The sequence below is a fragment of the Dasypus novemcinctus genome, chromosome 20 (assembly GCF_030445035.2).
Source record: "Dasypus novemcinctus isolate mDasNov1 chromosome 20, mDasNov1.1.hap2, whole genome shotgun sequence".
In the NCBI taxonomy this organism is placed as follows: Eukaryota; Metazoa; Chordata; class Mammalia; order Cingulata; family Dasypodidae; genus Dasypus; species Dasypus novemcinctus.
Genome location: NC_080692.1, coordinates 17,396,598 through 17,409,388, shown reverse-complemented (window position 1 = coordinate 17,409,388; position 12,791 = coordinate 17,396,598). Strand labels below are relative to the sequence as shown.

General features: G+C 38.3%; 1 protein-coding gene and 1 pseudogene across 2 annotated transcripts in view; one reads left to right on the top strand and one right to left on the bottom strand.

Annotated features, from left to right (window-relative positions):
• The window catches only part of CECR2 (CECR2 histone acetyl-lysine reader), a 164,518-nt gene that overhangs the window by 21,174 nt on the left and 130,553 nt on the right, over positions 1-12,791 (top strand). The gene's annotated exons all lie outside the window — the stretch shown is intronic.
• On the bottom strand, positions 9,439-9,936 carry LOC139437107 (peptidyl-prolyl cis-trans isomerase A pseudogene; annotated as a pseudogene).

Sequence of the window (12,791 nt, the reverse complement as noted above, 5' to 3'; positions counted from 1 at the left end):
TTGAACCACATCCACTTCCCCACAGATGGCTTTTTAAAAATCAATTTTATTGAACTATAATTTAAATACAATTTTTAAGTGTATAGTTTGATGAATTTTGACATATGTACACACCCTTGTAACTACCACCACTTCAAGATAAAGAACGTTTTTCAACTCCACAGTTTTTCTTGTGTCTCTTGGCAGTGGAATTCCCACTCTGGTCTCAGGAAATCACTAATCTGCTTTCTATCACTGTAGATTAGTTTGCCTTTTCTAGAAGTTCATATAAATAGAATTTTAGAGTTGCATCTGGCTTTTTTCACTCAGCATAATGATTTTAAGATGTAGCCTTATTGTGTGTGTCAGTGATTCATTCTTTTTTATTGCCCAGTAGTATTCTATTGTGTGACTATACTGCAGTGTTTTTAACCATTTCAAACACTTGATGGACATTTAGGTTGTTTGAATTTTTCCTATTGATGGACATTGGAGTCAACAGTTTTTGGCAATTGTAGTTAAAGTTACTAAGTATATTCACATACAAGTCTTTGTGTGGCCATATGTTTTCAATTCTCTTGGTAAAAATACCTAGCAGTGGAATTGCTGGGTCATTCATTTGTTTAACTTTTCACAGTTGTATAACCACCACCACATTCAACGTATAGTCTAGCTCTATCACCCAAGAAATTTTCCTCTTGTCCCTTTGTAATCAGCTCTAGCCCTTGGCAACCGCTTATTTATTTCTATCCTTATAATTTTGCCTATGTCACATAAATGGATTATACAGTATGTAGTCTTTTTTTCTTTTTTTTTCTTTTTTTAATATTACATTAAAAAAATGAGGCCCCCATTTACCCCCCACCCCCCTCACCCCACTCTTCCCCCCCACTAACAACAGTCTTTTCTGTCATCATGAGACATTCATTGCATTTGGTGAATACATCTCTGAGCACCGCTGCACCTCATGGTCACAGGTCCACATCATAGCCCACACTCTCCCACAGTCCACCCAGTGGGCCATGGGAGGACATACAATGTCCAGTAACTGTCCCTGCAGCACCACCCAGGACAACTCCAAGTCCCCAAAACACCCCCACATCTCATCTCTTCCTCCCACTCCCTACCCCCAGCAGCCACCATGGCCATTATCACCACACCAATGCCACATTTTCTTCAATTACTAATCACAGTAGTTCATGAATAGAATATCAGTAAGTCCACTCTCATCCATACTCTATTCCTCCATCCTGTGGACCTTGGAATGGTTGTGTCCACTCCACATCTATATCAAGAGGGGCCTTAGATTCCACATGAATGCTGGGTGCAGTTCTCCTGCTTTCAGTTGTAGGCACTCTTGGCTCCCTGGTGTGGTGGTTGACCTTCACCTCCCTGTTAGCTGAGTAGGGTAAGTCCAATAAACCAGAGTGTAGGAGCTGAAGTCTGTTGAGGCTCAGGGCCTGGCTATCACATGGTCAGTCCAGAGATTCAGGTCCCCTGGGTATACATTTTTTTTTTAAAGATTTATTTATTTATCTCCGCCCCCCCCCCCCCCCCGGTTGGTTGTTCTCTGTGTCTGTTTGCTGCGTCTTCTTTTGTCTGCTTCTGTTGTCAGCAGCACGGGAATCTGTGTTTCTTTTTGTTGCGTCATCTTGTTGTGTCAGCTCTCCATGTGTGCGGCATCATTCCTGGGCAGGCTGCACTTTCTTTCGCGCTGGGCGGCTCTCCTTATGGGGTGCACTCCTTCCGCATGGGGCTCCCCTATGCGGGGGACACCCCTGCGTGGCAGGGCACTCCTTGTGCGCATCAGCACTGCGCATGGGCCAGCTCCACATGGGTCAAAGAGGCCCGGGGTTTGAACTGCGGACCTCCCATGTGGTAGGCGGACGCCCTATCCACTGGGCCAAGTCCCCCGCCTCCCTGGGTATACAGTAAACCCCAGCACCAACTACAGTTCCGGTAAAAGTAACAGGAGAGGCTTGTGAACAAAGATCACATCTGAGACCAGCTCCATCACACAGAAATACTAACTCCAAAGTAGGACCAACGGACATGGCACTGAACTCCATCTGCCATGACCATAGAACGTGTGGGTCTCTGTAGCCCTCAGAAGAACCAGTACCTGGGGTTGTATCTACTTTATCTGTCTCTGGGACTTATTTGAGGTGTGTATAAGGATAACCTCCCAGCTCTTTTTGGAGACTCATAGCCATATAAACTCATTTGTCCTTTCCATTTCCCCCTTTTATTCAAGTCAAAAATCATTTTTAACTCCTGTTATTATATGTAGATTGAGATATTCTGCTGGTCTGAGTTGACCCTTTAATTCAAGATCATTTTCTAGTTACATCATCAGCTGGTACTTGGTAGTAATCCCTCGGTGCCAGGGAGACTCATCCCCGGGAGTCCTGTCCCATGTTGCGGGGAAGGCAATGCATTTACATGCTGAGTTTGGCTTCGAGAGTGGCCACATTTAAGCAACACGGAGGCTCTCAGGAGGTAACTCTTAGGCACCCTGAAGCTCTAGGCCTTGTTCTTACTTCAGGTGTACAGTATGTAGTCTTATGAGTTGGCATCCATCTCTCATTTGGCATAATGCATTTGCGATTCATCCATGTTGGTGTATATATCATCACTTCATTCCTTTTTATCACCAAATAATATTCCATTGTAAGAACAAACTACAGTTTATTTAGCCATTCACCAGTGGAAGATTGAGTTGAGTTTCTAGTTTTTGGCAGTTATGAATAAAGCTGCATGAACATTTTGCATACAGATATTTGTGTAACTTCTAGGAATAGGATTGCTGAGTCATGGTAAAAAGGTATGTTTAACTTCTTTTGGTGGTTTCTTGCATTCTCACCAGCAGTGTGTGAACATTTCAGTTGCTCTGCATCCAGTGCTTGTTATTGTCAGGGCTTTTTGTTTGTTTTGTTTGTTTTTAAACTATTCTAAAATGTAATGGTATCTCACTGTGGTTTGCATTTACCTATTGATTCATGAGACTGAGAACCTTTTTATGCGCTTGTTTGCCCTCCATATTCTCTGGTGGAAGTATCTATTGAAATCTTGCTCATTTTGAAAATTGGATTGTTTTCTTAATGTTGAGTTTTGAGGGTTCTTTTTGTATTCCACATATAAATCTTTTATCAGATACAGTATAAATAATGCCTGGCAAATATTTCCTAACAGTCTCTGGTTTAGCTTTTCATTATCATAACAGGAGTTTGAAGAGCAGGAGCTTAATGTTTTGATGAAGTCTAGTTTATCTTTTTTTTCTCTTATGGATCCCATTTTTGGCATCATATCTAAGATCACAAAGATTTTCTTCTATATTTTCTTGTAGAAGTTTGATAGTTGCTTTTGAAGTATTTTTGTTAGGGATGCATAAAACGTATTTTTGGTATTTCCCTACTTTATGGTTTTTGTTTTTGTTTTTTAAAGAAACCATGTTGTCTAGGACAGTCTAGCAGATTGAATGATAGGGGCAAAATTCTGACTTTTTTCTCCAGACCAATTCTGGAGCATAGAGAATCATTCAATATTGGAAAAGACAAGGTTGATGAATGGGATTTTCCTCAGGAGGTGATTGCAGTAGTGCCTCACAAACATCAACACTTACAGTGTGTTAGTTTTGCATCCATTTACTCTAGGATCCAATTGAATTTGATGATGGAAATAAAGAGTAGACTTGAAATAGTTGGTACAGAATGATTTAAAAAAGCAAACTGTTGGCACATTTTATGTTTGTTTGCATTTTTACTTTTGACCCTTCTAGTACTTAATGGCTTATGCAAATGAATACAAGTAAACTGAGGAAATCAGAATAAGATCTGTGGATTGTATCAAAATCAGTATTCTGTTTGTGATATTATAGTTTTGCAAATTGTTAACCATGGGAAGCAAATCATGCCAGAGTGGGTAAGGTATATAAGTGATTTCTTTGTCTTATTTCTGTCAACTGCTTGTGGATCTATAATTATCTCAATGAAAACTTCAAATAAGAAAACTTAAAAATACTGGATGCATAAACTCAAAAGATTTTGGCACCAGAAGATACTTTGGTCATCCCTCAAGTGCTTCATATTACAGCAAGAAAGTCAGGGTTAAGTAATTTTCTCAGTTACTTGTCTGGTTAGTGGTAGGACAAGATGAAGGGCCTGATTGTTCTGACTGTCCAGGACATTTATGTTCTGCAACTACATGAACAATAATACATAAGGAGAGAAAGCCAGGATCTAAAAGAGAAGCCTTACAGGAAAGCTCTAGGAGAGCCGCAGTTTGTAGATTTATCCAGCCTCAGGACCCTTGCCTGTACTGCATTGTGGTTTTTTTCAGTTTATAGTTTGAACACTTCATTTAAAGGTGTTTAGATAAGAATGTGTCCGAACTGTTTAAAATAGTTGTTTCAGTGGAGAAGAGGCACTAGATCAGTGTTTGGACATTGTATAGACAAATAAATGATTTGATTATATGAATTTACTTTTTTTGCTTAATTTTTACTTTGAAAAATTTCAGATCTACAGTAAATTTGAAAGAATGGTAAACTGAACAGACACATACTCTACATTTAGATACAGCAGTTACCATTTTACCACATTTTTTATCTTCTCCTTATGTATGTACACATGTATATGTAAGCACCCACACTCACTTTTTTTGTCAAGTGCACCTCACAACTACTTCAACAGGCATTGCTTAAGAATAAGAACATTCTCCTGTCCAGTCACAATACCAATAATACTTTAAGGGAAATTTAAAATAATTTTACACTATTATCTAATGGGTCCATCTTCAGATCCATTTCTATCCTTTTTCCCTTTCCCTCTGGCACAGAAATATCTTTCATTGTTGGTGGTGGTTCGTTTAGTACATAAGTGCTGTTGGGTATTTATTGTATCATATCAGAAGCCATCAGGCTGTTTACTGTTGGTGATGCCAGTTTTGATTACTTGATTAAGGAGAGACACCTTTTTGCTTTGAGTAATATTAATAGGCTTTTCTTCTTCCTAAACAAGAATCCCTGAGAAGATCGCTGTGTATACTGTTGGGTGCCAAAGAGAGAGAGAGAAAAATGAAAAGACATGGTAACTGCCTGCAAAATGTAAAGTTTAGAGGGGAGACAGACTTGCTAACAGATTCCTGTAGTTGCAGTTATTGTGCATTAATATGCTTATTTCAGTTCAAGCACATGATACTGCAGTGGAAGAAACGACTCAGCCTCTCTAGGGGACTTGGGAGAAGGTTTCATGGCTGGAACCAAGCCTGGAAGGCTGGAGATGAATTGCCAGATGGATAGGTGGAGGGAGGAGTCCACTGGTCGAAGGAACAGCCTGTGCTTTGTGCAGAAACATGAAATTGTGTGTGTGCCTGCCAGCCAGAGATAGTAAGTAGTATCAGTTATTGCAGGAACATTTTTGGAAGGTAATGTGAGTCAAGAGATGAAGCCATGTTAATAGTGAGGTGTGAGGGCTAGATTGGAATTACTTCCTTAATTTAGATTTTGTCCTAAAGATTTTCAGTCTTCTTTTAAAACTGTGAATCACTTAGTTAAAAGGAAATCTTATGTAGAAACTCAGTATATAAAACATAAAGGTAGAGCATTATTTGAAAAAGTGCTGTAGGTGATGAACTGTTAAAATCTGAGCAGGGGAGTTTTATTTCACACAAATATTTATTGCACACAATAAATAAATATTTGTGTGCAATAAATATTTGTATGCAATAAATATTTGTTGATTAGTGAATAAATGATCTTTGCAGGGTTGAAGGTTCCCTTTGTTCTTTGTATATGTCTTAGTTTGTCAGGGCTGCTCTGGACAGATACCACTCACAGGTTGGCTTAAGCACCAGGAATTTATTGTCTCATGGCTAGAAGTCCATAATCAAGGTCTCCTGGAGTCTCTAGTGTTCTGGTGCTGGCTCAATACAGTCCGTGGTGTTCCTTGGCTTACATTTCTTCCTCTGTCGTATGGTGAGCCTTAGTCTCCTCTGATGGCTTTCTGTAAGTGACTAGGTATGAATTTCCTCTGATTTATAAGGACTCCAGTCATATGGATTAAGTCCCACCCTGATTATATTTGGCCTCATCTAAATAGGATCTTCGGAGATCCTATTCACAAATGAGTCCACACCTTAACTAATAACACTTTCAGAGGTCCATTTTACAAGTAGATGCACACCCACAGGACTGCAGAGTAATACTTGGACATGTCTTTTGTGGGGTAGATGATTGAGTCCCTAGCAGTATTGAATGACCATACAGAAATTGGGGAGACAAGTTACAGGGTTATTGCAGTAGTCCAGGTGAAGGATGATGAGACCTGAGCTAGGGAAAGGATAATACTGAATAAGAGGATAATGTGAGGAAAGGAGACAAAATTAACTAGGCATAGTTAGACAAGGGCTTGTAAGGGAGGAATAATTTAGCATAGGGGTCCAGCCATAGGGCAGTATTAACCCTAAGGGCTTGCTTATTCTGGGAATTTGTGGGGACATTTTTGGCCATAGTGATTGGAAGGATTATTGGCATTTAATGTGTGGGGGTAGGCATGCTGGATGTTTTGAAGTGTACATGACAGTCTACCAATGAAGAATTTATCCCCATGTCATATAATTTCTTAGGTGGAAGAAAAAAATATGTACTTGAACCTAAATCCAGTCTCCTTTCTACTTATAAACACTAGCATTTTTGGGAATGCACCTGTCATGAATCAAATAGACTATGCTTAGGTTTTTAAAAAAAGGCTTTATTGGGGTAATGTATGCATAATAGAATTTCTCATTGAAACTACTTTCAAGTATAATTCAGTTGTATTTTTTACATACACAATGTTGTGCTGTCATCACCACCATCCATTACCAAAACTTTTCCATCACCCGAGACTTTGTATGCATTAAATATTAATTCCCTGTTCCTTTTCCCCTGTCCCTGGTAACCTGTACCAGAATCTATACATTCTAGTTATTTAAGTGAAATCATACAATATTTGTCCTGAGACTTAGGTAGATTTAAATATAGATTTGGAATTCAGAGGTAATGTAATAAGTAATAAATCTAAATCTGATAGGATTGAATCAAATTGTGAGAAAACATTGGACAAACGAAAGTTAGGAACATTCTAAAAAGGACCTGACCAGTATTTTTGAAAACAGTTAAGGTCCTGAAAAATCAAGGAAAAAATGAGAAAACGCCACAGATTGAAGGAGACAAAGGAAATATAACTAAATAATGTGGTAGGCTGGACTGGATCCTGCAATAGAAAAAAGACAGGGAAAACTCTTGGAATCTAATTAAGCCTGTAGCTTGATTAACAGTATTGTACCAATATTAACTTCTTAGTTTTGACAATACTACTGTTGTTGTATTAAATTAAACATTAGGGGAAGCTGGGTGAAGGGTATACAGGGCTATGTGCAGCTAGTGGGCCAAATTCAACCTGCCACCTGTTTTTATAAGTAAAGTTTTAATGGAACACAGCCATGAGTCATTTACTCATTGTTAAAAGCTGCTTTCATGCTACATGAGTTGAACAGTCCCAAGAGAAACCATCTGGCCAGGCAAAGCCTAAAATACCTTCTATCTTGACCTTCACAGAAAATGTTGCCGTGGAGTCTCACTGTCATTATAACTTTTCTGTATATCTGAAATGATTCCAGAATTAAAAGTTAAAAAAAAATAAGTTAAATGTACACCTATCAGATGACCCAGCTGTACTACTCCTAGGTATTTACCCAAGAGAAATGAAAATATGTCCAACGATTTGTACACAGATGTTCGTAACAGCTTTATTTTTAATAGCTAAGCAACCCAATTGTTCAACAATGGGTGAATGAATAAACAAACTGGTGTATCCATAAATTGGAATAGTACTCAGCAATAAGAAAGAATGAATTATTGGGACACATTACAATATGGGTGACTCTTAAACTAATCGTGTTGAGAAGAAGCAGAAGCCAGACCAAAACAAAAAGTATGTTATATACTATATGATCCCATTTCTATAAAGTTCTAGGAAATACGAATTAATGTACAGTGACAGGAAGCAGATTGCAGGTTACTGGAGGAAACTAAGAAGAAGCAGAAGGTAAAGTTTACAAAGGGGCATGAGGGGGATGTGGATATGTTCACTACCTTGATTGTGATTATAGTTTCACAGGTGTGGTTGTACATGTTAAAAGTTATTAAATTGTATATTTAAATATGTGCATTTTATTGCATGTCAGTTATACCTCAGTAAAGCTGTTAAGAAAATAAAATACAAAAAAAATTCCTCTGGTACTGCAGTATCATGCAGTGATAAGGAGAAAGACTAATGTATTACTGACAACCTCTTCATCTGCCAATTTCCACCTTCCACCTTCCTCTCCTCCAGAATATTTTTTTCCTTAGCGGAGAGAAAGGTATTGAATCATAGCCACACTTGTTCTAGAACAGGGATTCTTAAAAAGGGGTCCATGAGCTTGAATTGAAATTCAGGAAAACGTTATTCTTGTGGGGACATGTTGGTGCAGGTGTGGTATATTTATTAAATGATACAGAGTATAGTGTGGACTTTGTAAGGGGTCTGGAAAAGGGGTCCATGGAACAAAAAAGGTTAAGAGTCCCTGTTACAGAAGAAAGCTAATTTTGTAAGGAGAAGACCCTCCTGGGGTTAGCTCTACAAAGGCAGATGAGATTACAGTTGCTCAGTAGCAGCAAGTTACTTACAGAACCCACCCCCCCACCCCCAATCCTCCCTCTTTCTCTTCTCTTTCTCTTGCCTTCCCAGACTTACTGTCTTTCTCTCTGCTTAGCCTTGGAGAAAAAGGAGAAGGCGGCAGTTGGCACAGGAGTCAGTATGCCATTCTTCTTCAAACAAAGATTTCTGAATGAAATGACCACAATGAACAAAGCTGCAAGAAATAAATAGAACATTTCCAAAAGAGCTTCCTAGAGACCAAAAGACAGAAGAGTTGGGAAACCTCCGGCTTCTTTAACCTTATTCTTCTCTATACCCCAACTTTATCATTCAGTTTCTTTCTACCTTGTTATCCATCCCTGGACACAGCTACTCAACCTGCCTGACCATAGCTCAGTGGTTAGTTGCCACAAAGTCCTCCCTTCCACATAAAACCTTTCTGTATTTTTCACAGCACAAACCCTGTTCCTCATTTACTTAACCTGAGTTTGGCACGAACTTTGAGGGCAATCCTAGAGACTGCTCAACTCCATTAAAAAAATATATTATATATATATATGTGAGATATATAGGTTGTTTAAGGTTTTTGTTTTATAATAATAAATTTAACTCTGTAATCCAGCTCCACTTGGAAGGAGAGGATGATGTGGAACCCAAAGAATTGTAGCAAGAGCACAAGGATGATAGGATACTGAGAGCAGCCCAGGGATGGTAAGGTGTTCTTTTGAGCTACGGAAGGAATGGTCTAGTGGTTTAGACAAAAGACAAATCAAATTTATTAGACTTGACCACAGTTGGCAGTGGTGGTCTTACTGTTCTTGCTGTTCTTGCTGTTCCTGGACCCAAAGTGTTCTATGACTTCCATAATATCTGTGCCTTCTTACGTTGCCAAAGACCACATGCTTGCCATCTAACCACTCAGTTTTAGCAGTGCAGATGAAAAACTGGGAACCATTTGTTTTGGGTCTGTCATTGGCCATGGACAAGATGCCAGGGCCCATATGCTTTGGGGTAAAGTTTTTATTATCAAACTTCTCCCCGAATATGGACTTGCCACCAGTGCCATCACAGTGAGTGAAGTCATCACCCTGGCACATAAATTCCAGGAATAATAATTCTTTGAAACCAGGAACCCTTATAACCAAATTCTTTCTCCCCAGTGCTCAGGGCATGAAAATTCTCTTTGGTCTTTGGAACTTTATCTGCAAACAGCTCAAAGGAGACGTGGCCCACGGGCTCACTGTCAACGGTGATGTGGAAGAACGGGATTGACCATGGTTGTGTAGGGGGACCGCGGTGGCAGATGGCAGCATCTACATGGCCTTTAAGAAAGATGTCAATAGAACACAAAACAATCTGATGTTAAAGTGACACAAATATGTGTTTATCGTAGTCATTGTTCCTGTAGATACAAAGAAGTACCAGGCATCATCACTGCCTTCAGGGAATTTAATGGATAATTTAGGACCTCAGACAAATGAAGAGTCAGATCTGAAATAGATGTGTGGTTTTGTTTGTTTTTTTTTAAAGTAGTACTGTTTGAGAATTTAAAACAATGTGTAATATATTCAACTACGATATATACGTAAATCAAATATTCACTTACAGTAAGGCTAATGATGAAAAAAGTTATATAAGCAGTAGTATATGCTTAAGTGTAGTAGCATGTCTTATCTGAGACCCAAATTTTGAAGACATGCTGAAAGAATGTATGTCTTGAATTTTTAAGATTTCTGGACAAACTTTCTTTTAAATTCAAACATTGAGAATTCAAAGAGGGTGAAAATACTGTAATAAATATTTTTACCTTAGTAAAATCTGTAAGTCACCACTCCTGGTATACAGTTTTCAGTGTACTTATTCTTCTCCTCCTACCCAAATTACCATTTACCTCCTCTACCAATCCAAACCCTAAGCTTCCTTCAGAAAACATGTTCCCATAGAAGATCGTGGACTTAGAGCCATAAAACGTTAGAGCTAAAAGATAACTTACTTCGCGTTACAGATGAGAAAACTGAGGTTCAGAGAAAGAAAGAGACGTGCCAAGGTCCCAAGGCTAAGGAAGCGTCCCACCTCCCAAGCCTTTTACTATACCACAGAGGTGAAGTATCCTTCTTTTTGCATCCTGTCAGAGAGTGTATATGTGTGCTAGTGTGTATGTATGTGTGTGTGTGTATATATATATATATATCAGCATGTATTTTTAAATATGACAGCAACATGACATCACTGGTAATCTTTATCACTTGGTTAAGTTGGTGTCTGCTAGGTTTTTCCACTGTAAAGTTACTGTTTTTCACTTTCTGTATTATATTCGGAAGCTAGTCACTAAGTCTGACTGATAGTCAAAAGGAGAATTAAGCGTCACTTCCTGGTGCAGGGGTTTTTAGCTACTTATAAATTACTTGGACTTGTTCTTAAAATGGATGTGTTCCTTCTCTGCCATTCATTTATTCAGTCTTTTGTTTATGTCAATAGTATGGACTCATGGATGTTAATTTTATTCTTTGGGCTTTAATTCAATGTTGTAACTATTTAGTTTGCTGTTGGTTATTTTTTTAATATTTACTTTGTGACAGCAGTATTCCCTGTACATACATGTCACTTTTTGGTTACTTGCCAGATGATGGACAATTGGATTATTAACCCTTTCTGGCTAATGCACATCAATAACTGTATGTCTTCACTCTTAGGTTGTTGTGTTGACATGCAGTTTTTTACTCTCGGTTAGTCCCTTAGCAGTAGAATTGTAGTTAATACTTAAATTTTAAAGAAACTGCCAAACCAGGTTCCCAAAGCAGCTATACCATTTAGTTCCAGTTTCTCCACATTATCATCACCACCTATTTATGTCTGTCTTTTTGATTATAGCCTTTTTTTTTTTCCTTAGGAGGCACTGGGGATTGAACTCGGGACCTTATACTTGGGAATCAGGCACTCAACCAACTCAGCTACACCGGCTCTCCCCCTCCCCCTTTTTCAGAGGAGGTCCCGGAAATTGAATTCGGAACCTTACACATGTGAAGCACACTTAACCACTGAGCTACACTTGCTCCACATATAACCATTTTAATGTGTATGGGAACAACAGCAACAACAACAAAAATAATGGGTATGGAGTGCTATTTCATTTGCATCTCCCTATGGGTAATTATATTGAACATTTTTCATGTGCTTATTAGTCATTCCTATATATCGTTGGTAAAATAGCTATTCAGATCTTTTGCCCACTTTTTCATTGTGTTGTTTTACCTGTTGAGTTGTAAGAGTTGCTTATATATTATGAATACAAGTCCTTTATCAGAAATATGGTTTATAAATATTTTCTCTGTGTGCTGTCTTTTTAGGGAAGTTTTAAATTTTTATGATTTCTAATTTATCAATTTCTTCTTTTATGATTCTGCTAAGAAATCTTTGCCTAATTTAAGATCACAAAGTTTTATTGTTTTAGGTTCTACATTTAGGACTATGAACATTTTGAGTTGATATTTTTTGTATATGGTGTGAGGTGTAGTGGTCCACCTTCATTGTTATGCATATGGATATCCAGGTTTCCCTACACCATTTTTGAAGAGATTGTTCTTTCCCATAAATGTAGCCAAAAATATGAGGGTTTATTTCTGAACTCTGAGTTCGATTCCATTGGCTTATAGAGATGTCCTTGTGTTAGTACCATGCTGTTTTATTACCATAGCTTTGTTGTAAGTTTGGAAATCAGGAAATGTGAGTCCTCCCAACTTTTTTTTCCCAAGATGGTTTTGGAGTCAAGTGGGTGTAGCTCAGTGGTTACATGCCTACCTTGCATGTTCAAGGTCCTGGCTTCAATACCCGATACCTCCTTAAAAAAAAAAAAAAATTTTTTTTTTTTCTTTTTTAAAGGTGGTTTTGGCTGCTTTGGGTCCCCTTACCCTTCCATATGAAAAATTTTTCTCTTAGTAGAAGTGGTAAGTTCACAGAAAAATTATGCACAAAGTACAGAGTTCCTATATACTACCCTCCCTCACCAAACACACACACATTCAGTTTTCCCAATTATTAACACTTTGCATTATTATTGTGGAATCTTTGTTACACTTGATGAAACAGTGTTAATTATACTACTAATCATAGTCTGTAGTTTACATGAGGGTT